The 27,322-nt window shown below is 40.4% G+C and overlaps 1 pseudogene; it reads left to right on the forward strand.

Annotated features, from left to right (window-relative positions):
• The first annotated feature begins 2,225 nt into the window (after window positions 1-2,225).
• Window positions 2,226-27,322, forward strand: part of LOC127677835 (polyadenylate-binding protein 4-like) — a 137,304-nt pseudogene continuing 112,207 nt past the window's right edge.

The following is a 27,322-nucleotide window of genomic DNA, read 5'->3' on the forward strand; positions in this document are numbered from 1 at the left end:
CTATGAAGATGAATGGCAACCTAGAGCTAACCTAGAGTAAAGCAAAAATCTGGAAAACATCCTTAAAGCAACAGAAGTATATCTGTTGCTTGTCAAATAGTTGGGTGCTAACTATAAAGATGCTCAGTAATGTAGCCTGGATCATATAGCTTAATGATCTAAACTGGCAGGAGTTGGGTCCCGAACTGTGAGGTGTTGAGTGCAAAGACTATGGATGAGAATAGAGAAAAGGAAAGCATTAACTTGGACCAGGAGGTCTTGTATAAGCTGATGACTTATGCCAAGCAGGTTTATTAAGAAGTATGGCATGATACACTTCTATATCTAGGGGATAACACCCAAGGTTGTCAGAGAGCTAAGTCAGACAATATGGGCCAATAGAATATGGGATACTTCAGGCATAGCTGTCTATCAACTGATAAACCACAGCCCAGGGAGAAAAGTCAGGTCCTTAGAAGCTGCAACCTTGACTCCTCTGAGATACTGGCTACATCCCTAGACTAGCATTCCAAAGCTCACTCCTTTTTTTTTTAATTTATTGATATATTTATTTACATTTCAAATGATTTCCCCTTTTCTGGACCCCCACTCCCCGAAAGTCCCATCAGTCCCCTTCCCTCCCCCTGTTTTCCCAGCCAACCCTTCCCACTTCCCTGTTCTGATTGTGTTCTATACTGCTTCACTGAGTCTTTTCAGAACAAGGGGCCACTCCACCATTCTTCTTGTACCTCATTTGATGTGTGGATTATGTTTTGGGTACTCCAGTTTTCTAGGTTAATATCCACTTATTAGTGAGTGCATACCATGATTCACCTTTTGAGTCTGGGTTACCTCACTTAGTGTGATGTTCTCTAGCTCCATCGATTTGCCTAAGAATTTCATGAATTCATTGTTTCTAATGGCTGAATAGTACTCCATTGTGTAGATATACCACATATTTTGCATCCACTCTTCTGTTGAGGGATACCTGGGTTCTTTCCAGCATCTGGCAATTATAAATAGGGCTGCTATGAACAGAGTAGAGCATGTATCCTTATTACATGGTGGGAAATCCTCTGGGTATATGCCCAGGAGTGGTATAGCAGGATCTTCTGGAAGTGAGGTGCCCAGTTTTCGGAGGAACGGCCAGACTGCCTTCCAGAGTGGTTGTACCAATTTGCAACCCCACCAGCAGTGAAGGAGTGTTCCTCTTTCTCCACATCCTCGCCAACACCTGCTGTCTCCTGAATTTTTAATCTTAGCCATTCTGACTGGTGTAAGGTGAAATCTCAGGGTTGTTTTGATTTGCATTTCCCTAATGACTAATGAAGTTGAGCTTTTTTTTAAAATTTTTTTATTCAATATAATTTATTTACATTTCAAATGATTTCCCCTTTTCTAGCCCCCCACTCCCCGAAAGTCCCTCAAGTCCCCTTCTCTCCCCCTATCCTCCCACCCACCCTTTCCCACTTCCCCGTTCTGGTTTTGCCAAATACTGCTTCACTGAGTCTTTCCAGAACCAGGGGCCACTCCTCCTTTCTTCTTGTACCTCATTTGATGTGTGGATTATGTTTTGGGTATTCCAGTTTTCTAGGTTAATATCCACTTATTAGTGAGTGCATACCATGATTCACCTTTTGAGTCTGGGTTACCTCACTTAGTGTGATGTTCTCTAGCTCCATCATTTGCCTAAGAATTTCATGAATTCATTGTTTCTAATGGCTGAATAGTACTCCATTGTATAGATATACCACATTTTTGGCATCCACTCTTCTGTTGAGGGATACCTGGGTTCTTTCCAGCATCTGGCAATTATAAATAGGGCTGCTATGAACATAGTAGAGCATGTATCCTTATTACATGGTGGGGAATCCTCTGGGTATATGCCCAGGAGTGGTATAGCAGGATCTTCTGGAAGTGAGGTGCCCAGGTTTCAGAGGAACCGCCAGACTGATTTCCAGAGTGGTTGTACCAATTTGCAACCCCACCAGCAGTGGAGGAGTGTCCCTCTTTCTCCACACCCTCTCCAACACCTGCTGTCGCCTGAATTTTTAATCTTAGCCATTCTGACTGGTGTAAGATGAAATCTCAGGGTTGTTTTGATTTGCATTTCCCTAATGACTAATGAAGTTGAGCATTTTTTAAGATGCTTCCCTGTTGCCACCTGCCTCAGAATCCCTTTTGTCCAACAGTAGGTCTTGTAAGAAGTGTTCCTAGTCCGGCTCGGGACTGTGAAGTTTGGAGAGATGAACGCTGAAGCCGCCACCCACCCCATGATGGCCTCCTTATATGTGGGCGATCTGCACTTGGACGTCACTGAAGCCATGCTGTTTGAAAAGTTCAGCTCTATAGGGCTTCTTCTGTCCATCCGGGATCTGCCGCGACTTGTTCACCCGCCGCTCTCTGGGTTATGGCTATGTCAACTTCCAGCTGCCGACTGATGCCGAGAGGGCCTTGGACACCATGAACTTTGACATGATTAAGGGAAGGCCAATCCGCATCATGTGGTCTCAGAGGGATCCCTCTGTGAGAAAGTCTGGTGTGGGAAATGTCTTCATCAAGAACCTGGACAAATCTATAGACAGCCAGGCGCTGTACGACACTTTCTCTGCCTTTGGAAACATCATGTCCTGTTCTGACACAGTCTGCCATCGACTTTCATGCATGAACCCTATATATATATATATATATATATATATATATATACATCTATCTATATCTATCTACCTACCTATCTATCTACCTATAAGATAGTGGTTTTTACATATTAGCAAGTATTATCTCAGATGTTAAAAGCTGTAGTCCTATATGTTAAAATATTTGCAAGAAATCTTTCTATATTCCAGTTGTTATCCTCCATAGCCCCTCCCCCACACTTTATCCCATTCCTCCTCCCCCTTGTCTCCATGAGGGTGACTACCCCCTCTACAAGTCTTCCCCTTTCCATGGGCCCTCAAATCTCTCAAGGATTAATATCTCCCACGGAAGCTGACCAGGCAACCCTCTGCTATATATGTGCTAGGGGCCTTGAACCGGCCTGTGTATGCTCCTGGTTGGTGGCTCAGTTTCTATGAACTCTCAGGAGTCTGGGTTAGTTGAGACTGCTAGTCTTCTGTAGGGTCACTCTCCCCTTCAATCCTATTTCAACCACAGAAGTCCCTGACTTCAGTCAATTGGTTGAGTGCAACTATCTGCTTCTGTCTCAGTCAGCTGCTGGTAGGGGACAGCCTCTCAGAGCAGCCATGTCAGGCTACCATTTGAAAGCATATTATAGCATCAGTAATATCAGGGATTGGTTCCTGAGCATGGAATAGATCCCAAGTTGGGCTTGTTATTGGTCTGCCTTTCCTTCAGTATCTTCTCCATTTTGTCCCTGCAGTTCTTTAAGATAGGAACAATTCTGGGTCAAACATTTTGACTCTGTATTAGTAATACTGTCCGTCCAGTTGATTTTATTTGGAATTCTGTAGGCTTCTTGTATGTTCATGGGCATATCTTTCTTTAGGCTAGGGAAGTTTTCTTCTATAATTTTGTTGAAGATATTTACTGACCCTTTATGTTGGAAACTTCACTCTCTTCTACATTATCCTTAGGTTTGGTCTTCTCATTTTGTCCTGGATTTCCGGGATGTTTTGGTTTGGGAGCTTTTTCTTTTTTGCATTTTCTTTGTTGTGTCAACGGTTTCTATGGTATCTTCTGCACCTGAGATTCTCTCATCTATCTCTTGTATTCTGTTGGTAATGCTTACACCAATGGCTCCTGATCTCTTTCTAGGTTTTCTAACCTCAGGGTTGACTCTTTGATTTCTTTATTGTTTCTATTTCCAGTTTTAGATTGTGGATGGTCTTGTTCGTTTCCTTTGCTTGTTTGTGTTTTTCTGTAATTCTTTAAAGGATTTAGTGTTTCCGCTTTTAGGACTTCTACCTGTTTACCTGTGTTCTGTATTTTTTTAAGGGAGTTATTTATGCCCTTCTTAAAATCCTCTATCATCATGAGAAGTGATTTTTGAACCAAATCTTGCTTTTCCAATGTGATGATGTATCCAGAAATTGCTATGGTGGAAAACTGGGTTCTGCTGATACCAAATAACCTTGGTTTCTGTTGTTTCTGTTTTTACCCTTGCCTCCAGCCATCTTATTATCTCTAGTGCTACCTGCCCTCATTATATCTGACTGGAGCCTATCCTTCCAGTGATCCTGGTTGTATCAGGACTCCTGAGAGTCCAATTGTCTCTGGGATCCTGGGATCCTGAGATATTGGGTGTGTCAGAACTCATGGAAGTCAAGGTACCAGCTCTGGGACTCTGAAATCCGGGTGTGACCAAACTTCTGGGATTCCAGGATCCTGGGTTCCTGCAAGTATTATTGCTCCTGGGAGTGGAGTTTCTTCTGGGTGTTGTGGGACTGCCTAAGGAGTTAGCACCCAAGGTCTACTCAGGGTACCAGCTCAGATGGAAGGAACCCATGCCACTGGTAGGGTGGGGTTCCTGGGTGCCTGGATTCTGCTGGTCCTAGTTCCTCCTAGTGGTGTTAGGACAGATGCTGTGTCCTCCTCACCTCTCTCACTTGAACTTTCAAAAGGGAAAATTTAACTCCACCAAATTTTTTTTCTGATATGTTCCCCTATTGCTTACAAGCTTCAATTTAATTTCCCTATCCTTCATCTAACCCCAATCTAACCATCTGTATCTGTCTCAGTATACAAGAGCATTTCCCTTTTCCTCCCCTCTCCCTGGCCTGCACAGGTTGTTACAGGCATTATACACCCACCACCATTGATTGCAAACAAATGCTGAAATGGATTTAAGAGTTTTATTGATATCCACCTGTATACAAGCTAACTCTCCCCCACCCTTTCTGAAGCCTCTTGGAGATCATAGCCCTTGAAGCAGCAAAGGAAAGATAAATGCAGTAAACATGTGCTGTAGTAGTTCTATAGACCATTAATGAGCCTCTAGTGGACAGGAAAGCCTGGGTGGATTTCAAAACCAGTATGCCTCTGCTTGAGAGGTGCTGAAAATGAACTCTTGAGTATTGGAACAGAGCCTTGAAAGCAAAATCAGACTCAGGTCCTGGAACAGCCTTAGAGTAGCTTACAAAAGCATCGCAAAAACATGTACCTGTTTGCATTCCAAGAATAATAGCCAAGCACACGATGCCACGTTTCAACTTTAAATCAAGCAGTGCACAGAAATTTATATTTGAGTGATTATCTTCTTTGGGTTTGATGAAGGAAGGTTACTATCTTTCTTTTTCCAGGGTGTAGTTGCCCTCCTTGTATTGGAGTTTTCTTCCTATTATTATTTGTAGAGCTGGGTTTGTGGAAAGATATTGGGTAAATTTGGTTTTGTCATGGAATGTTTTGGTTTCTCTATCTATTGTGATTGAGAGTTTTGCTGGGTATAGTAGTCTTGGCTGACATTTGTGTTCTCTTAGAGTCTGCATGAGATCTGCCCAGGATCTTCTAGCTTTCATGGTCTCTGGTGAGAAGTCTGGTGTGATTCTGATAGGTCTTCCTTTATATGTTACTTGGCCTTTTTCTCTGACTGCCTTTAATATTCTTTCTTTGTTTAGTGTATTTGGAGTTTTAATTATTATGTGATAGGAGGTATTTCTGCTCAGAGCCAGTCTGTTTGGAGTTCTGTAGGCTTCTTGTATATTCATAGGCATCTCTCCTTTAAGTTGGGAAAGTTTTCTTCCATAATTTTGTTAAAGATATTTGCTGGCCCTTTCAGTTCTAAATCTTCACTCTCATCTATACCTATAATCCTTAGGTTTGGTCTTCTCATTGTATCCTGGATTTCCTGGATGTTCTGGGATACAAGCTTTTTGCATTTTGCATTTTCTTTGACTGTTGAGTCAATGGTTTCTATGGTATCTTCGGCATCTGAAATTCTCTCTTCCATCTCTTGTATTCTGTTGTTTATATTTGCATCTATGGCCCCTGATTTCTTCTCAAGGTTTTCTATCTCCAAAGTGGTCTCCCTTTGTGATTTCTTTGTTTCTACTTCTGTTTTTAGATCCAGGATGGTTTTGCTCAGTTCCATCATTTGTTTGTTTGTGTTTTCCTGTAATTCTTTAAGAGATTTTTGTGTTACCTCTTTCATGACTTCTGCCTCTTGACTCAAGTTCTCCTGCATTTCTTTAAGTTGTTGGGTTTTTTTTTTTTTTTTTTTTTTTTTTTTTTTTTTTTTTTTTGCCTTTCTTCTTTATTGGCTTCTATCTCTTGAGCCTTATTCTCCTGCATTTCTTTAAGTGATTTTTCTGTTTCCATTATACGGGTTTCTAGCTTATTCATGTTCCCCTGTATTTCTTTAAGAGATTCATTTATGTCCTTTTTGTGTTCTTTTAGCAGCATCATGATCAGTGATTTTAAATCTAAATCTTGTTTCTCTGGTGTGTTGGTATAACCAGGACTTGCTGATGTTGGAGAGTTTGGTTCAGATGCTGCCATATTGCCTAGATTTCTGTTAGTAGCGTTCCTGCATTTGCCCTTTGCCATCTTGTTCTCTGGATTTAGTTGGTCTTGTCCCTGGCTGGTGTTTGGGCCTCCTGAGGGGCTCTGGGGCTATTACTGCAACACTATATGGCTGGGTTTCTCCTGTAGCAGATTGCTGCTGTGCTGTCCTCCTCTTGGGTGCCCTTGCAGGTCTAGTGTGCTTTGCCCCAGATTGTGTCTGTGGACCAGATGGAGCTCTTGTGCACCCCCAGGGAGCGCCGATGGTGTATGCTGCCGGGACCTTCCCTGCGTGCTAATCACTCCGCTGGGCAACAGATCCCCCAACTGGGCTGGCCGCACACAAGGTTAGCCTGGCCACCCAGGCCCTGGATCCAGGCAAAAGCCTGGGAGGCCAAGGTCCATCAAAGTTCCCCTCGGGCTATGACTGTCAACTGGGTCAGCCAGGTGACTAGGATGGCGGGCGGGCAGGCGTGCTCTCGCTCCCCGAAAGCGCTGGGAGAGTCTGCTGTGCTAACAAACTCCTGGGCGGGTTGACACACAGATGGCCCACCAAGCCGCCCAGTTCTTGGGGTCAGTCCAGGGCCTGTTGGGGCCTAGACCCCCGCTTTGTTAGCCTCAGGCTATGCCTGTTAGCCGGCTCTGCCCGCCAGAGTTCTCTGGCTTCCTGTAGGCAAAATGGCGGCGCGCGCGCCGGCCAGGGCAATAAAACCTCGTGGCTGGGTTGGCACCCCGATGCCCCCCACCCCCGAACAGCCCAGGGCCTGGGTGCAGGCCAATGCCCGTCGGGCTCAGACCCCCGCGGTGTTGGCCTTGGGTTATATTTATGTACCTCAGTGTGTCCGATCTCTCTGGAGTCCGAAACCAAGATGGAGGTGAGCCTCTCCTGACTGGCAGGAGGTCGAGTTCTGAAGTGGTTTCTGTGCAGCGAAAGGCGCCGCAAATCCGCAGCTGCTTGCAGCCCGGCTGGTCAGCGAATGTCAGTGGTCGTGGGCACAGGGCCTAACTGGACCCTGTGTCGCCTTGGTTCCACTGCTGATGGTCCTTCAGCTGGACCAGCCACTGCTGCACTGCCACCACCACTGCCACCACCGCCACCTTGCCAAAGTTCACTCCTATATAAGAACACACAACTAACGTTTTCTTTGTCCTTTCATTAGTTCCTCTGATAAAATCTTGGGTCTAAGCTCAAATGCAAATGGATCAAGGACCTCCACATAAAGCCAGACACTCTGAAGCTAATAGAAAAGAAACTGGGGAAGACCCTTGAGGACATCGGTACAGGGAGAAAGTTTCTGAACAGAACACCAATAGCGTATGCTCTAAGAGCAAGAATTGACAAATGGGACCTCATAAAATTACAAAGTTTCTGTAAGGCAAAGGACACCATCAAGAGGACAAATTGGCAACCAACAAATTGGGAAAAGATCTTCACCAATCCTACATCAGATAGAGGGATAATATCCAATATATATAAAGAACTCGAGAAGTTAGACTCCAGAAAACCAAACAACCCTATTAAAAATGGGGTACAGAGTTAAACAAAGAATTCTCACCTGAAGAACTTCGGATGGTGGAGAAGCATCTTAAAAAATGCTCAACTTCATTAGTCATTAGGGAAATACAAATCAAAACAACCCTGAGATTTCACCTTACACCAGTAAGAATGGCTAAGATTAAAAATTCAGGAGATAGCAGGTGTTGGAGAGGGTGTGGAGAAAGAGGAACACTCCTCCACTGCTGGTGGGGTTGCAAATTGGTACAACCACTCTGGAAATCAGTCTGGCAGTTCCTCCGAAAACTGGGCACCTCACTTCCAGAAGATCCTGCTATACCACTCCTGGGCATATACCCAGAGGATTCCCCACCACGTAATAAGGATACATGCTCTACTATGTTCATAGCAGCCCTATTTATAATCGCCAGATGCTGGAAAGAACCCAGGTATCCCTCAACAGAAGAGTGGATGCAAAAAATGTGGTATATCTACACAATGGAGTACTATTCAGCCATTAGAAACAATGAATTCATGAAATTCTTAGGCAAATGGATGGAGCTAGAGAACATCATACTAAGTGAGGTAACCCAGACTCAAAAGGTGAATCATGGTATGCACTCACTAATAAGTGGATATTAACCTAGAAACCTGGAATACCCAAAACATAATCTACACATCAAATGAAGTACAAGAAGAAAGGAAGAGTGGCCCCTTGTTCTGGAAAGACTCAATGAAGCAGTATTCAGCAAAACCAGAACGGGGAAGTGGGAAGGGGTGGGTGGGAGAACAGGGGGAGAGAAGGGGGTTTACGGGACTTTCTGGGAGTGGGGGGGCTAGGGAAGGGGAAATCATTTGAAATGTAAATAAAAAATATATCGAATTAAAAAAAATCTTGGGTCTATTTGGCCATGCACAGCCTGAGTCTCTTGCCTGTCCTGAATGTCTTCTTACTGATATTACAGGCAAATCATTATCCTTAGAGTTACCCATTCTTTAATAGAAATTGCCCCCCCCCATAATATGCAAATATTTTAACAAGAAATAAGCCTGAGAAAGTCCATCACAAGGTTTCCAAATGAAAAGCTGCAGTTTTCCTTTCACCCATGGACACATTGATGGGAGAACAATTCAGGAACCAGTTTTCTCTATGATAAATAAGGAAACCACTTAAAAGGCTGTAGTGATACAACAGCAAATTCAGTCAAATTGCAACCAGTAGGAAAATCATCCCATCCCAACCTCACGTTCAACAAAGTGCAGTGCCTACAAAGCAAACATTCCAGTCCCTAAATTGTCTTCAATGATGCTGAGACTTCTGAATAAAGGAAAGTACTACTAGAGGGACAGGCTTTTGTCTTTTGTTTCATCTGTCTTAGAACACTTCAGGATTGGGCCCGTTTACTGTCTGTGGGGGTATCTAAGAAAAAGAGACAGCTAGACACAGGGCTGCTGTTCCAGAAGACTCCCATGTAGCAGACAAATACCACAGTAGCAAGAGAGTATGGATATCTGAAAACCAACACAGCTGAAGTCCTGTAATTTGGAATTTCCCCCAAGAGATCTAGCAAAATACTTCAACCAAAAGGCAAGAGAGATGTCTACAATCTCTGGGCAGGCTCATTTTGTAAGCATCAATCTGCAAGAACTAGAAATCCTATTTTTCTTTTCTTTTTTATTATTGGTTATTTTATTTATTTACATTACAAATGTTATCCCCATTTTCCAGTTTTCCCTCCACAAACCCCTTATCCCATCCTTCATCCTCCTGCTTCTATGAGGGTGCTCTGCCCCCCTGACTCCTGCCTTACTGCCCCAGCATTCCCCTATACTGGGGCCTTGAGACTTCACAGGACCAAAGGACCTCCCCTGACATTGATATGAGATAAGGCCATTTTCTGCTACATATACAGATGGAGCCATGGGTCCCTCCATGAGCAGTCTTTGGTTGGTGGTTTAGTCTCAGGGAGCTCTGGGGGTTCTGGTTGGTTGATATTGCTGTTCTTCCTATGGGGTTGCAAACTCCTTCAGCTCCTTCAGTCCTTCCCCTAACTCCTCCATTGGGGTCCCTGTGCTCGATCTAATAGTTGGCTGTAAGCATCTGCATCTGTATTGGTCAGGCTCTGGCAGAGCCTCTCAGAAGACAGCTATATCAGGCTTCTGTCAGTAATCACTTCTTGGCATCAGCAATAGTGTCTGGATTTGGTGGCTGAATATGGGATAGATCTGCAGGTGGGGTAGTCTCTAGATGGCCTTTCCTTCAGTTTCCACTCCACTCTTTCCTTTATATAGGAGCAATTCTGGGTTAAAATTTTTGAGATGGGTGAGTGGCCCCATCCCTCAACCAGGGGCCATGCCTAACCTCTGGATATGGTCTCTACAGATTTTCTCTCTCCTTTGTTGGGTATTTCAGCTAACGTCATCCCCATTGGGTCCTGGGAGTCTCTTGTTGTCCTGGCATCTGGGACTTTCTGTTGGTTACCCCTAGTTGCCCATCCCCCATTGCTACACACCTCTGTTCAATGTCCTGACTCTCTGTATATCTCCATTGTCTCCTATTTTTCTTAATTACACAGATATTAACAGCAGCAGCAGCAGCAACAACAACAACAAAGGAATAAAAGTTACAACCAATATGGACTCTACAAAAAGACGAAAGCAAACATTTGGAAGACAGCCTTAAAGCATTGTAGGCAAGTTTATGGTCCATTTTGATTAGTTATTGACATGAAAATATCCAGCCCTTGGTGGCCAGTTCTACTGGTAGGTACATGGCCCTAGACTGTATAAGAGAGCAGGTTCTCAAACCATGTTGAGCAAGTCGGAAACAGTGTTCCACCATGGCTTCTGCTTCAGTTCCTGCCCTGACGTCCTTTGGGGTTAGGGTGTGATTTGAGGATTGTGAACTGAAGTAAACCTGTTCCTTGCCAAATTGCCTTTGATCATGGTGTTTTATGACAGTGATAGAAATTGCAATTAGCCAGGATGTCTGCTCTTCCTAGAGCTCTCCATGTCTGAGTGACTGTTCTTCCTTGAGCAGTTTTCCCCAAAGAGGCTTCTAAGAAGAAAAGTCTAGTGTACTCATGTGTAAGAAGACCTTCTTGTGCCATAGCTACTAATGTTTCCTTGGTTAAAACATTCATCAGAAACAAAATACCATTGAAAACAAACAATAACAAAAACTAAAACTAGTTTCAAAATCCATAGTTATTATGGAGATAGTCTGTAAAATGTGAGCTTATTGACATGACAGTGTGCATCAACTCATTGGAAACAACTAAAGAAACATTCTGCCTTAACACCCTGTGACACACAAAACCAACAGAGATATTAAATTGATGCAGAATGAATGCTACTGCATTCTCTTCTGGTTCACATGAACTTGAAGACTAGACTAATTTCACCCTTAAACATTCCTCCTTCCTTAAATATTCCCTCTGCTCCCATGACCACTCCACATTGTATCAAGATTTTCCTTTGTCTTTGATTTTCTTCCGTTTGAATATGAGGAGGCATGTTTTAATAGCATTTACTCTGGTTGGTGTTATGAGTGTCCTGGATCTGTGATTGTATGGCAGATGGTAATTTGGGGCCATTTGCAGCCTTCATCAATGCATGTACTTCTTCTTATTCTACTGGAATTTCCATTATGCCCATGGCCTACCTGTTGCAATTATACTATTATTCTTGGAGATAGGATTCCAGTTTTTTCCCAGTATTTTTTCTCCAATTATAGTTTTGAAGTTAATGTATACATTTGTTTAAATTCACCAATTTTTCCCTCTCAAGCTTTATTTCAATATAATTGATAAAAACATGCATTACTATAAGGTATACATTGTGAGTGGATGTGCGAAGATATTCTGGCATGACTAAGCAACCAAACTAGTTAATACAACTGCTACCTCATGTTATTATTACATTTTGTGTATACAGATAGAGTACTTGGATTTATTGTTTTAAGACATCTCAAGCACATAAAACAACATTAAAATCTATGTCATATTAAAAAAGCTAAATCATCATATTGTCCCTTGGATCTCACTTTAGAATCTTATTAGGCAAAGCCTATAGCTATGGCCAACATCTCCTTGCTTTCCACAAACCACACAATTATGGATTCTTCTCTGCCTCTATCAAGTGACTAATTCTTGCCCTGGCCATTACCCAGTCTACTGATGAATTTATTAAAGGCAGACTTCATTTGCATTATTATGTCTTTTTTTCCCCCAGAATTAGTCTCCCTTTGGTTCTTACCTTATTTATATGTTCTTCTATGTTGTCCATTTTTCCATTATAGCCCTTACTATCTTAATAGAAGTTGTATTAAGTTTTGAGTCTGGTAACTTTTTTTTAATCTCTGTACTGAGTTCTGAGTCTTATTTTTTCAAACTACTTGTTACTGATGTGTTGTTCAGTATGCTTTTAAAAAATGAAATATTGACATGATATACTAGAACTCAGAGAGAGGGGCCATTAGGGTGAGGTCTGTTTGTCTTGGTTAAGATTAGGTCATACACATCTGAGTTGGGGCTCACATTCTTTCTACTTTATACTTGTGTCTTTCCTAGTTTTTAAGTGTGTTTTTAATGATTCCTTAAATGGAGCACAGAGATGGCAGTTCTTCTAGCTGCAATGGCCTGTTATTGTGTCAGAGCTCTGTTAGGTTGGTGAAATGTTGAGGGGAAGTGGTGTTATATGATTACCCTATGACAAGACAATTCTTATGTTGAGCCCAAGTTTGGTTAGTGAGGTTAGAAACTATGAGACTAGTCAAACCTTCATCAGCTATATTAGTAAATCTATAGAATGTCCACTGTGAAAATATACTGTCTCCTAAAGACAAAGCTTAGAACAAAAGGCACCCAGCTGCACTGTGGCCTTTTGAATGCTTTAATTCTCTATTAAGTCTGCAATGAGTCTCCATCAACTCAACCTGTGTAGTTCTGAGTGTTCCTGATGATATTGGCTTCAGGCGAGAGTTCTACTCCTGGGTTTCATTCTATATAAGTGTGAATCTCTAGATGTACCCAGCCACCCAGTTTTTAAGAAATGATTTTCCTGGAATCCTAGTTCTCTGCTAAGCCCGGGGAAAGCTGGTTGCTTTTGATTTTTTCCATTGTTTTTTTCTTTACCTGTTGTACCAGAAGCAATATTTCCTCAAAACAATATTTATAATTTTCCATTTCATTCAAAGTTGTATAGCAAGGAGTACAGTTAAAAGAAAAACAAAACTAAGTTAAAAACAGTTTTCCTAAAAACAAAAAACAAAAACAAAAACAGTTTTCCTCTGTAAGATGCACACCTAAGCATGAGTTGCAGTGCTGAAAAATAATTCAGAAATTATTTATGTTAGTTTTTAAACACATATGAAAACATTGTCCATGCATTCAATAAATAATTAAGACATATTACTGAAATTTAAATGCATGGGTGAGTGCACTTCATCTATAATTTGTCTTAACAGGAAATAGAAAGTACAACATTTTATAATGTGTTATGAGAGGGTTGACTATAATCGGTATAAACATTTTTTGACAAGGTTGATAAAAATGGGTTTTAAGTATCGTATTCAAAACTCACAGTATAGTTAAAACAAATCAGCTAGGATTCGTGTCTATAGTTACTTACTTGGAAAATATGACAGTGAATCAAGAATCTCAGGCAGTCGGAGAAATTCCATCATTAACCTGTACCATTTCAGCCATTTGAAGCTGCTTTTTCCCGCCAGCAAATGAAATAAGATGAGTAGAGAGAAGAGTTGGAAAACCCATATGAATTTTAAAATGTGGAGTCATTTCTAATGTTTAATATGCTCTGCTAATGTACTCTATTCCCTGCCTTCAGACAAGGTCAGGGAGAACAAAATTAATGACACTGAGAACTTCCCATTACTCGCTTCCCACCCACATTTTAGCACAGTTTTTATTTCAGAGCCGCACACATAATCTAATTCAAATGTTATCTAAAAACCACCAATGCTAACAAACCCTAAGATGCCTTCCCAGCAAGGAAGAAGTCAAACTATCATTATTTGCAGATGACATGATAGTCTACCTAAGTGACCCAAAAAACTCCACTAGAGAACTCCTACAGCTGATAAACAACTTCAGCAAAGTAGCAGGTTATAAAATCAACTCAAGCAAATCAGTGGCCTTCCTATACTCAAAGGATAAGCAAGCTGAGAAAGAAATTAGGGAAATGACGCCCTTCCCAATAGCCACAAACAGTATAAAGTATCTTGGGGTGACTCTTACCAAACATGTGAAAGATCTGTATGACAAGAACTTCAAGACTCTGAAGAAGGAAATGGAAGAAGACCTCAAAAAATGGGAAAACCTCCCATGCTCATGGATCGGCAGGATCAATATAGTTAAAATGGCCATTTTGCCAAAAGCAATATACAGATTCAATGCAATACCCATCAAAATCCCAACTCAATTCTTCACAGAGTTAGAAAGAGCAATTATCAAATTCATCTGGAATAACAAAAAACCCAGGATAGCTAAAACTATTCTCAGCAACAAAAGAAATTCTGGGGGAATCAGTATCCCTGACCTCAAGCAATACCACAGAGCAATAGTGTTAAAAACTGCATGGTATTGGTACAGTGATAGGCAGGCAGATCAATGGAACAGGATTGAAGATCCAGAAATGAACCCACACACCTATGGCCACTTGATCCTCGACAAAGGGGCTGAAAACATCCAATGGAAAAAAGATAGCCTTTTCAACAAATGGTGCTGGTTCAACTGGAGGTCAGCATACAGAAGAATGCGAATTGATCCATCCTTGTCTCCTTGTACTAAGCTCAACTCCAAATGGATCAAGGACCTCCACATAAAGCCAGACACTCTGAAGCTAATAGAAAAGAAACTGAGGAAGACCCTTGAGGACATCGGAACAGGGAAAAAGTTTCTGAACAGAACACCAATAGCATATGCTCTAAGATCAAGAATTGATAAATGGGACCTCATAAAATTACAAAGTTTCTGTAAGGCAAAGGACACCATCAAAAGGACAAATTGGCAACCAACAAATTGGGAAAAGATCTTCACCAATCCTACATCAGATAGAGGGATAATATCCAATATATATAAAGAACTCAAGAAGTTAGACTCCAGAAAACCAAACAACCCTATTAAAAAATGGGGTACAGAGTTAAACAAAGAATTCTCACCAGAGGAACATCGGATGATGGAGAAGCATCTTAAAAAATGCTCAACTTCATTAGTCATTAGGGAAATGCAAATCAAAATAACCCTGAGATTTCACCTTACACCAGTCAGAATGGCTAAGATTAAAAATTCAGGAGACAGCAGGTGTTGGTAAGGATGTGGATAAGGAGGAACACTCCTCCACTGCTGGTGGGGTTGCAAATTGGTACAACCACTCTGGAAATCAGTCTGGCAGTTCCTCAGAAAACTGGGCACATCACTTCCAGAAGATCCTGCTATTCCACTCCTGGGCATATACCCAAAAGAATCCCCAGCATGTAATAAGGATACATGTTCCACTATGTTCATAGCAGCCCTATTTATAATTGCTAGAAGCTGGAAAGAACCTAGGTATCCCTCAACAGAAGAGTAGATGCAAAAAATGTGGTATATATACACAATGGAGTACTATTCAGCCATTAGAAACAATGAATTTATGAAATTCTTAGGCAAATGGATGGAGCTGGAGAACATCATACTAAGTGAAGTAACCCAGACTCAAAATATCAATCATGGTATGCACTCACTAATAAGTGGATATTAACCTAGAAAACTGGAATACCCAAAACATAATCCACACATCAAATGAGGTACATGAAGAACGGGAGGAGTGGCCCCTTGTTCTGGAAAGACTCATTGAAGCAATATAGAGCAAAATCAGAACAGGGAATTGGGAGGTGTTGGGTGGGAAAACAGCAGGGGGGGGGAAGGGGACTGATGGGACTTTCGGGGAGTGGGGGTCCAGAAAAGGGGAAATCATTTGAATTGTAAATATATATATCAATAAAAAAAAAAGATGCCTTCCCAACCGAAGCTTGTAATTCGATAAAAGGGGTATTTTCTTCAAAGGCTCCAAAATTTCAACATAACTGTATCTTTATACTTCAGGACACATCTGTAGAATAATATTGGAGATAGGTGACAAGTGCATAAAGACCAAGAAACCTAATTATGCAATAGGAGGTGGACAGGTACATTGTATAGAAAGCTGGAAATATACAGAACTGGGAATTGAAGATAAATCAGTCTTTTCTTAAAACTGCTGAGCCACATCCTTATAGACAATGTTTATAACCCTAAAAAGCCTCATCCCCATAGACAGTGTTTATAACCCTAAAAAGCCTCATCCCCATAGACAGTGTTTATAACCCTAAAAAGCCACATCCCCATAGACAGTGTTTATAACCCTAAAAAGCCACATCCCTATAGACAGTGTTTATAACCCTAAAAAGCCTCATCCCCATAGACAGTGTTTATAACCCTGAAGAGACATATCTACATGTGTATTATGCATAATCCCAATGAAAGCCATTCCAATAGGGAGTATTTTTAATCCTGAAGAGACACATCTCAACAGTGCTTGTTTCCCTATAGAGCCACATAGCTATATTTGTAAATTTGAAGAACTCATGTTCCCATACTCTGAGTTTTCATTTCTGTAGGGATGTATATATATATATATACATATATATGTATATATATATATATATATATATATATACTGGTTTGATGATGGCTAATTGAAACCATATGCCATATTTTAAAATGAAGAAATAGCAACCTACAGAGAGTTAGTGTCTTGTCCAGCACTACACAATTGCTTTGTGGAAGAATTGGGGTCAAAATCTGGTTGAATATGTGCCCAAAGGAAATTCAAATTTGAAAGCAGGATTGGATTCTATGAAATTGTGAAGACAAACTATTCTGGCACTGAAAGAAAGGAGTCTAGAATGTATGTCATCTCTCGATAGAAGTAATAATCTTACTATGTTCTATGGACTTCCATCTCCTTAACTGTTGGGTTCCAGTGGGCTTCACAGCATGTATCAGATTCCCAGCTTTTGTAAGCTGTCAGACATGCTGGGCTGGGCTTTGGGGATACAGATGTCTTTGAGTTATTTCTGCTCCTGTGAGTAACTCATGCATATTACTCTGAGTAACTCCAATAGAACTCATTGGTTTGAAGAACTAACCTTTGGTGTTATATGTACTATGGTCTGCTGTGGGCTCCCTATATGAGTTGAGGAGACCTGTGTGCTATATCTCCCTAAGAAAAGTCTGGTCATAAAACAGATAGCAAAACAATTATTCTGTAGCATCTAGGAAGCAAAGGAAAAGAAATGAAAGGAGTCCAGTGCAACCGCATCTTTAATATGTTTTTGGTGACATAATTTTCTTCTATACAGAAAGGGTACCCAGGGTTTTCAGAAGGATGACAGAGTCTCACCAACCACCACAGAGTCTCACCAACCACATGGCAAAGTCTCACTTGAAAGATTTGTTAAGCCAAGATACAAACTGGCTGCCTCTGAGTGGGAACTAGAGATAGTAGCAAGTTAAGCCAGGATGTCTACATATAAGGTAAGCAGGAGCATTCACACATGTAGGTAGAAAAAGTACAGCTGTGAGACCATCATACTTGTCAAGCTAGTTCCTGCTGTTTAGGGATGTTGAATATCATTGGTAAGACTGGTACCCACCATTTAGAGTCAGAGTGGTTCAGGAATCATGGACCTCTGATTTGATAGAGAGGAGTTTGGAAGCATTTGTTCAGGCAAAGGGCAATAAACAAGGAAGAGGATTAGGAACAGGAGCATTCTATGCCATGGGGGTCTTGTCTGTCTATAGGCCACTGATTTAAAGAGTTATAAAGAAATAAGAAGAGTCTTCCTTTTTCAGCAATGAGATCTAGTCCCCTCTGGTTTTGTAGAACCATGGAAGCAAGAGAGTGGATCTGACCCTGAAGAGCAAGGATAGTCTACATGTTGGAAGTCTTGAATAAACTGATATGCAAAGCCAGCATATCATGGTAGAGGGTAGAGGGCTCATGGGTACAGGGTAGAGGGTTCATGGGAAGAGGTTAGGATCTGAAATGGGAAGTGTTAGGACTAGAAGGGTAGAAGATTGGAGTTTGTCTGAGGGCCATAGTATAACAGAGAGGAATCCCTGGGAGGCTTGGGAGATGGGAGGAAAAGGAGAAAAAACACAAGAGCTAGCAGCTACTTGTGTTGAATGTCCTCAAAGATGGGAGGTAAATGGGTAATCTTGAGTTTGAGGACAAGATGTCCCCTTGGAATTGATATGTAGAGTGGAGGCTCCTTCTCTGGAGTTGCTATAAAGGGTTTAAGATGGATGGATGAATCCAGTGGGAGAATTGATTGTGCTTGGCAGTAGTGAAGGGTAAGGTGGTGATTGGTGGTGAGGGGTAAGAGGTCAGTCATTTACAACATTTCATTATAGTAGTCTAAGCAGACTGGAGAATAGTCCTCTCTCTCTTTACCATTTGTGATCGTGCTTTTGTTTTTGTTGTATTGATAAGGAATGAAAATGGAAGAGGCTTTGTCTACACGGGATAAAACACAGTTTCAAGCTGACAGAAGGAGATCTACAATTAAGTTGAACAAAGAGAGTTGAACCAAGAATTGACATGCCTCGGGAGTAAGAGTCTTCACTAGAGTAATCATCACTCGCAATCACCAACATCCCCACTGAGATTTCATGTGTGGTTAAATGCACTGGATATTAAAAGGAGATGAGATCATAATCCAAGGATTTTGGATGAGTTGGCAGACCTCACCATCCCTTGGTGAGGTCTTTCATGGGCTCACATGTTTTCATTTCTCTTGAGGAGTTTATAAGAAAATATAACTTGGAAAACTACTCAAGCTGGCATTCAGGGCTTACACTTGCTCTAGCACCATCAAGGACCCACATACAGTCCCATGTTTCTGAAAAATGTGTGACCGTGTGCTATGTAAATTGCATTTCCTCAAGACAGATTCTCTTTCCTACTTTGACCTTGGTCCTCTATCCGTTAATGTTATACAGGGTTAGGGTGAGGGTTAAGGTTAGGGTTAGCATCAAGATGTTACTTGATGGATCCTGGGTAACTGGGAGGATCCTGTTGTGTGCACTTTGCTTTGTGCTTCGTTAGTTTTCTTGGGGTAAAATATGTTCACATAGATCATGGATTTTTCTATACATAGAGAAGAAAGATATTTCTTTCAGCAACAATTTCTTTCAGCTCTACCTTTTAAATAGGAACCAGGTAATAGAAGTGTGGGTGAGGAATAACAATATATAAAACACATAAGAATTATAATGTGTTCCCACTGTGTCAAGAGTACATGGGCAGTGAAAAGAAAGGTTAGAAACAGAAGGTGTCAGAAGTTAACAGATGAAAATTTCCAATGATTATATATGGACTTCTGTGAGCACTCTACTTCAGATTTAAGAAGAATGGAATCTGTCTCCTAGTAGGAATATTCATAGTAATGTAGGATAGATATACAAGATCTTTTTCTCTATCTTTTTTTCTGTTTTGTGGAAATTGGGAAATCCAACTCCATTGTATATAAAGAGCAAACCTGAACTGGATAATGGAGGTGGTGTACACTTTTAGACCTAGCACTCAAGAGACAGAGGCAAATAGATCTTTGTGACGTCCAGGAGAGACTGGTCTACAGATTGAGTTCCAGGATAGCCAGGGATACCCAGAGAAATCAAAACAAGACAAAAACAAACAAAAACATAAAGCAACAACAGCCTTGTAAAAGATAACTACGTCTATATCCAACAATCACATGTCCACATTATCCCTGAAGAGATAACTATATTTATGTTCTTTGAGAAAAATATCACTATCATACACCACAGTAATGTAAATAATGTGATATTATACAGGAATGTTGAGAAGTTCATGTTATTTGGGTCTTTTTCTTCACTGTACTATTGTTCCTTTTGATTTTTCAGTTTTCAAATTATGTTCTTTGTTGTGATTTATCTTATTATAAATGAACACACTTGCGTCAAATTCTTTTTTGTTTTTCTTTAAAAAAAGAAATCTGCCTTGAATTGTATAGTGTTCATGTCCCACAGAGCAAAAATCATTCCCTGGATAGGAAGAAAAGACACAAGATAAAGGCGTTATCTTTATCCTTCTTATTATGACTTGAGTCCATTTCTTTTTCTTATCTGGAGGAAGTTGCTAATTGATGTTTTTTCTTCCAAATATGCTGCTATTGAGGAAAAGATCATTGAAAAATTAAATCAAAATGAGAATCTAAGGCTCCTGTTCTAATTAGAAACCAATTACTGATTTTTAAACTGAACCAAGACTATAAATATGTCAGGGTTTTGTGGCATATAAGTAATTTTAAGAACATGAATCATACATAGATATAATAGATAGGAAAGTATTTATTTTTAATTTTTATGCTTCTCTTTTGGAATCAATTATTACTTTTAACTTCATATTCATAATAATGAATGATATTATGATAGAATTGGAATTGTAAGTGACTGCTCCTGCAATTCCCATGGGGCAGATAAGCTATGCATTCTCCTGATTCTAATCAGCTATGTTACTAATTTATTTTCATGAAATCACTCTTTTAGGTCTATGAATTGATGGCTGCTTTAAAGAAATATTAACTAATAAGAAACCTACATGTGGTTGTTATAGCAATTGGTAACTCAGTCAGCAAAGTTCTTATTGTACAATGACAAACACGTGAGTTCAGATTCCCAGAACCCTTATAAAAACTGGGCATATTGGGACCAGCTCCAGGTTCAGTGAGAGACCCTGTCTCAAAAATAGGGTGGAAAGGGATAGAGGAAGATGTCTGTCACTGACCTCTGGACTCTGAATACAGATATAGGACATTCCCACCACAGACACACTCACACACATTCATACACACACAAGAGAGAGGAGAGTGAGACAGGGACAGAGTGATTATTACGTAGTAATAATACCTCATCTACATGTTTTGTTGTTTTCACAGAGCTGATGCAATTAAAGACAGAATAGTAGAAAGTGCTTTGTGAAGGGTCAAAGTAATGCCAGTGTGCTCACCGTTTATTTGGTATCTTTGTTCTTCTTCACTGCTGGGATCCTGAATAGTACCTAGTAGAGTGTAAATGCTGAGGACATAAGTCTTGGCTCACTATTGTCCATCAGCATTAATGAACACTCTAGTTTACTGAATGGCACTCTCAAAAGATGTGTTGTATCAATCTACACCACCAAGCTTAGTGGCTCTGAAAATTATTTGTTGGTTAAATGAATGGATAAATGAAACATGAAGAGAATTACCTTACCAGGTACAGATAGAGAAATGAATATTGCAGGCACAATGACTTTGAAAAGAGAGATATAAACATATTACATCTATGTATTAGTCAGGATTCTTCACAAAAAAAGAACTAATATGATAAAACATAAAAAAAACCCTACAGCTGATAAACAATTTCAGCAAAGTGGCAGGTTATAAAATCAACTCAAGCAAATCAGTAGCCTTCCTATACTCAAAGGATAAGCAGGCTGAGAAAGAAATTAGGGAAATGACCCCTTCACAATAGCCACAAACAGTATAAAGTACCTTGGGGTGACTCTTACCAAACATGTGAAAGATCTGTATGACAAGAACTTCAAGACTCTGAAGAAGGAAATGGAAGAACTCAAAAAAAAAAAATGCTCATGGATCAGCAGGATCAATATAGTTAAAATGGCCATTTTGCCAAAAGCAATATACAGATTCAACACAATACTCATCAAAATCCCAACTCAATTCTTCACAGAGTTAGAAAGAGCAATTATCAAATTCATCTGGAACAACAAAAAACTCAGGATAGCTAAAACTATTCTCAACAACAAAAGAAATTCTGGGTTATCAATGTCCCTGACCTCAAGCAATACTACAGAGCAATAGTGTTAAAAACTGCATGGTATTGGTACAGTGACAGGCAGGCAGATCAATGGAACAGGATTGAAGATCCAGAAATGAACTCAAACACCTGTGGCCACTTGATCCTCAACATAGGGGCTGAAAACATCCAATGGAAAAAAGAGCCTTTTCAACAAATGGCACTGGTTCAACTGGAGGTCAGCATGCAGAAGAATGTGAATTGATCCATCCTTGTCTCCTTGTACTAAGATCAACTCCAAATGGATCAAGGACCTCCACATAAAGCCAGACACTCTGAAGCTAATAGAAAAGAAACTGGAGAAGACCCTTGAGGACATCAGTAGAGGGGGAAAGTTTCTGAGCAGATCACCAATAGCATATGCTCTAAGATCAAGAATTGACAAATGGGACCAAACTTTACAAAGTTTCTGTAAAGCAAAGGACACCATCAAAAGGATAAATTGGCAACCAACAAATTGGGAAAAGATCTTCACCACCCCTACATCATATAGAGGGCTAATATCTAATATATACAAAGAACTCAAGAAGTTGGACCCCAGAAAACTAAATAACCCTATTAAAAATGGGGTACAGAGTTAAACAAAGAATTTTCACCTGAAGAACTTCGGATGGCAGAGAAGCATCTTAAAAATTGCTCAACTTCATTAGTCATTAGGGAAATGCAAATCAAAGCAACCCTGAGATTTTCATCTTACACCAGTCAGAATGGCTAAGATTAAAAACTCAGGAGACAGCAGGTGTTGGCGAGGATGTGGAGAAAGAGGAACACTCCTCCACTGCTGGTGGGGTTGCAAATTGGTACAACCACTCTGGAAATCAGTCTGGCGGTTCCTCAGAAATCTGGGCACCTCACTTCTGAAAGATCCTGCTATACCACTCCTTGGCATATACCCAGAGGATTCCCCAGCAGGTAATAAGGATACATGCTCCACTATGTTCATAGCAGCCCTATTTATAATATCCAGAAGCTGGAAAGAACCCAGGTATCCCTCAACAGAAGAGTGGATGCAAAAAATGTGGTATATCTACACAATGGAGTATTATTCAGCCATTAGAAACAATGAATTCATGAAATTCTTAGGCAAATTGATGGAGCTGGAGAACATCATACTAAGTGAGGTAACCCAGTCTCAAAAGATCAATCATAGTATGAACTCACTAATAAGTGGATATTAACCTAGAAAACTGGAATACCCAAAACATAATCCACACATCAAATGAGGTACAAGAAGAACGGAGGAGTGGCCCCTTTTTCTGAAAAGACTCAGTGAAGCAGTATAGGGCAAAACCAGAACAGGGAACTGGGAAGGGGTGGGTAGGAGAACAGAGGGAGGGAAGGGGGCACATGGGACTTTTGGGGATTGGGGGACTAGAAAAGATGAAATCATTTGAAATGTAAATAAAAATATATAGAATAAAAAAACATAAAAAATGATAAATAAAACAGAGAGTAGGAAAGAAGGACAAGGGGTGGTAGCAGGTTTAGTTGGGGGTTTGCTTCATATAGTTATTGGTTTTAGAAGTCTCCTAACAGTCCCTCTGAAAGCTGAAGAACTGGAGAAGCTGATGATGGAACAAGAAAAGCAAACGATGCAAGTCAGCCTGAGAATGAAGATCTGAGGACCTGAGGGTTGCATGCTGGGGAAATTCCAGCTCCTGAAAGCCATGGAGTTCTTGTATTCAAGGATAAGAGAAGATGGATGGTCTGATTCCAGGAATCACACACACACACACACACACACACACACACACACACACACACAAAGAGAGAGAGTTAGAGAGACAGAGAGAGACAGAGAGACAGAGTGACAGAGAGAGCAATGTAGAGAGAAAGAGAAAGAGGGAGAAAAGGCAGTTCATCTCTCTTCTGCACTTTACCTTGTTTGTGCTCTGTGTGGATTGGGTTTCTTCCCGCACTGGGTGAAAGCAGATCTTCAGTACTCAGTCTGTCATTTCAAATCCTAACTTCCCCAGGAAAGATTCTTTTACACAGACCCCCAAATTTGCTTTCCACTTGGATCTCTCTTAATCTAGAGAAGCTGACATATCTGCTAATACTGAGATGGGGAAATTTGTATAGCGATGATTAAATCTGCCTAAGGAAGTTGAGGAATCCTCCCAGAAGCACTGACATTTAAACTAGGTACAGAAATGTGACACACATGGGATGGAAAGACAGAGAAAAGAAAAAAAGAAAAGATAAGATAACCATCCTGAACCAAAAACCTATTCCAGTAATGACAAGGGACAGCGAGTGCCAAAGATACAACTCTCATGAGCCATTGTCCATATCAGGGTGACGTTTTCAACAATAAACTGCCATTGAGTCACTTATGCTCTTCCTGAAAGTAAGTCCAATAAAATTACTGATTCGTCAAACTGGGCTTAAATAGAAGTATTTGCTCTGTCACCAGTGACCGACCTTAGGGAAAAAAGATGTTTGCCCTTGTCTCCCCGGGAATCATCATACAACACCAACCCTGACAGTAGCATGAGCCAGATGACAGGACTAGCTGACAAGAACCCAAAAGAAACAATCAAAAATTATTCAATTGACAATTATAAACTGTCTTAAAATAAACGAAAATATGGAAAGTTCTAATAAACAATGAAAAGCCAAACTATAAAAACCTGAAACACTGCCCCTAAAATAAAGTCCACAATGGAAAATTTTTAATTCTTGCAAAGAGCAGTATTAGCACTCATTGTGTTGAGATGACAGAATAGAATTAGCGAGATTGAAGATTAATAAATAGAATTTACCCAACCTGAACATAAGAGAAATACATCAAACAGAATGAACAAAGTTTTTGAACCTTTGGGATAACAATAAAAGACTGAATGCTTACACCATGAGTGTCCCTGAAGAATAAAAAGTGGCGATCTTCGCTCCAAGACAGATGGGACAGGTGACCCCAGGTACCAAGATATCCTGAGTCTAAGACCTCTGGAGACACAGACCACCGAACTATGGGCTGCTGGTGCACCTAGGACCTGGGAAGATCAGAGGTTCATCTGTGTGCCAGCCAGGCATGGGTCCTGTGCCCTGCAGAGTGCCTGTGGGATCCACCTTCACTCCATGGCAGAGCAGACAGGCAGCACCAGGTTTGGTTCACAGATACAACCCAAGTAAAACATTGCTTGGGGCAGGACACACCAGGACTCCAACAGCACCCAAGAGTAGGGCAGCACATCAGCAATCTGGGCCAGGGGAAACTCAGTCATCCTGTGATGCAGAAATAGCCTTACAGGCTCACAGGAGGTTCAAGCACCAGCCAGTGAGAACAGGACCAACTAACACCAGAGATAACCAGAGGGCAAAAGGCAAATGTAGGAATGTTACCAACAGAAATCAAGGCAATATGGCAGCATCTGAGCCCAATTTTCCAACAACAGCAAGTCCTGGATACCCCAAAACACTAGAAAAAGAAGATTTGGATTTAAAAAACTAGTTATGATCCTGTTAGAGGAACACAAGAAGGAGATAAACAAAGCTCTTAAAGAAATACAAGAGAAAATGGATCAAAAGGTAGAAGCCCTTACAAGGGAAAAACAAAAATCAGTTAAAGAAATTCAGGAGAATATGAGTCAAAAGACAGAAGCCAATAAGGAGGAAATGCAAAAATCACTTAAAGAAATACAGGAGAACTAGGATCAACAGGCAGAAGTCATTAAAGAGGAAACAAAAATCTCTTGAAGAATTACAGGAAATCACAAACAAGCAAGTGAAGGAACTGAGCAAAAACCATCCAGGATCTAAAAACAGAAGTAGAAACAACTAAGAAATCACAAAGGGAGACAACTTTGGAGATAGAAAATCTTGGAAAGAAATCAGGGGCCATAGATGGAAATATCAACTACAGAATAGAAGAGATAGAAGAAAGAATCTCAGATGCCGAAGATACAATAGAAACCATGGGCTCAACTGTCAAAGAAAATGCAAAATGCAAAAAGCTTGTAACCCAAAACATCCAGGAAATACAGGACACAATGAGAAGGTCAAACCTAAGGATTATAGGCATGGATGAGAGTGAAGATTTACAGCTGAAAGGGCCAGCACATATCTTCAACAAAATTATGGAAGAAAACTTCCCTAACCTAAAGAGAGAGATGCCCATGAATATACAAGAAGCCTACAGAACTCCAAACAGACTGGAGCAGAACAGAAATACCTCCTGTCACATAATAATCAAAACTGCAAATATACTAAACAAAGAAAGAATATTAAAGGCAGTAAGAGAAAACGGCCAAGTAACATATAAAGGAAGACCTATCAGAATTACACCAGACTTCTCACCAGAGACCATGAAAGCTAGACGATCCTGGGCAGATCTCATGCATACTCTAAGAGAGCACAAATGCCAGCCAAAACTACTATACTCAGGAAAACTCTCAATCACCATAAATGGAGAAACCAAAATATTCCATGAAAAAAAACAAATTTACACAATATCTTTCCACAAACCCAGCCCTACAAAGGATAATAGGGGGAAAACATCAATACAAGGAGGCAAACTATACCCTGGAAAAAACAGGATCATAACCTCCTTTCATCAAACCCAAAAGAAGATAACCAATCAAATATAAAAAATAGCATCAAAAATGACAGGAAGTAATAATCACTATTCCTTAATATCTCTTAACATCAATGGACTCAATTCCCCTCAAAAAAGACAGAGACTAACAAACTAGATACATAAACAGGACTCTACATTTTGATGCATACAGGTAACACACCTCAGTGTCAAAGACAGACACTACCTTAGAGTAAAAGGCTGGAAGACAATTTTACAAGCAAATGGTCTCAGGAAACAAGCCGGCGTAGCCACTCTAATATCAGATAAAATTGATTTTCAACCTAGAGTCATCAAAAGAGACACAGAAGGAAACTTCTTGCTGGTCAAAGGATAAATACACCAAGAAGAACATTCAATCCTGAACATCTATGCTCCAAATGCAAGGGCACCCTCATTCGTAAAAGAAACTTTACTAAAGCTCAAAGCACATATTGTACCTAACACAATAATTGTGGGTGACTTCAACACTCCATTCTCCTCAATGGACTGATCAGGAAAACAGAAACTAAACAGGGACAAAGTGAAATTAATTGAAGCTTTAGACCAATTAGATTTAACATATATAAATAGAACATTTTATACTAAAGGAAAAGAACATACCTTTTTCTCAGCACCTCATGATACCTTCTCCAAAATCGATCATATAATTGGTCACGAAACAGACCTCAACAAATATAAGAATATCTAACTAATCCCATGTCTCCTATCATATCACTATGGAGTAAAAGTGGTCTTCAATAGCAAAAAAAAAAAAAAAAAACTAAAACCAACAGAAAGCCCACATACACATGGAAACCGAACAATACTCTACTCAATGATACCTTAGTCAAGGAAGAAATAAAGAAATCAAAGATTTTTTAGAATTTAATGAAAGCAAAGACACAATAT

Source organism: Apodemus sylvaticus, chromosome 2, assembly GCF_947179515.1.
Source record: "Apodemus sylvaticus chromosome 2, mApoSyl1.1, whole genome shotgun sequence".
Lineage (NCBI taxonomy): Eukaryota > Metazoa > Chordata > Mammalia > Rodentia > Muridae > Apodemus > Apodemus sylvaticus.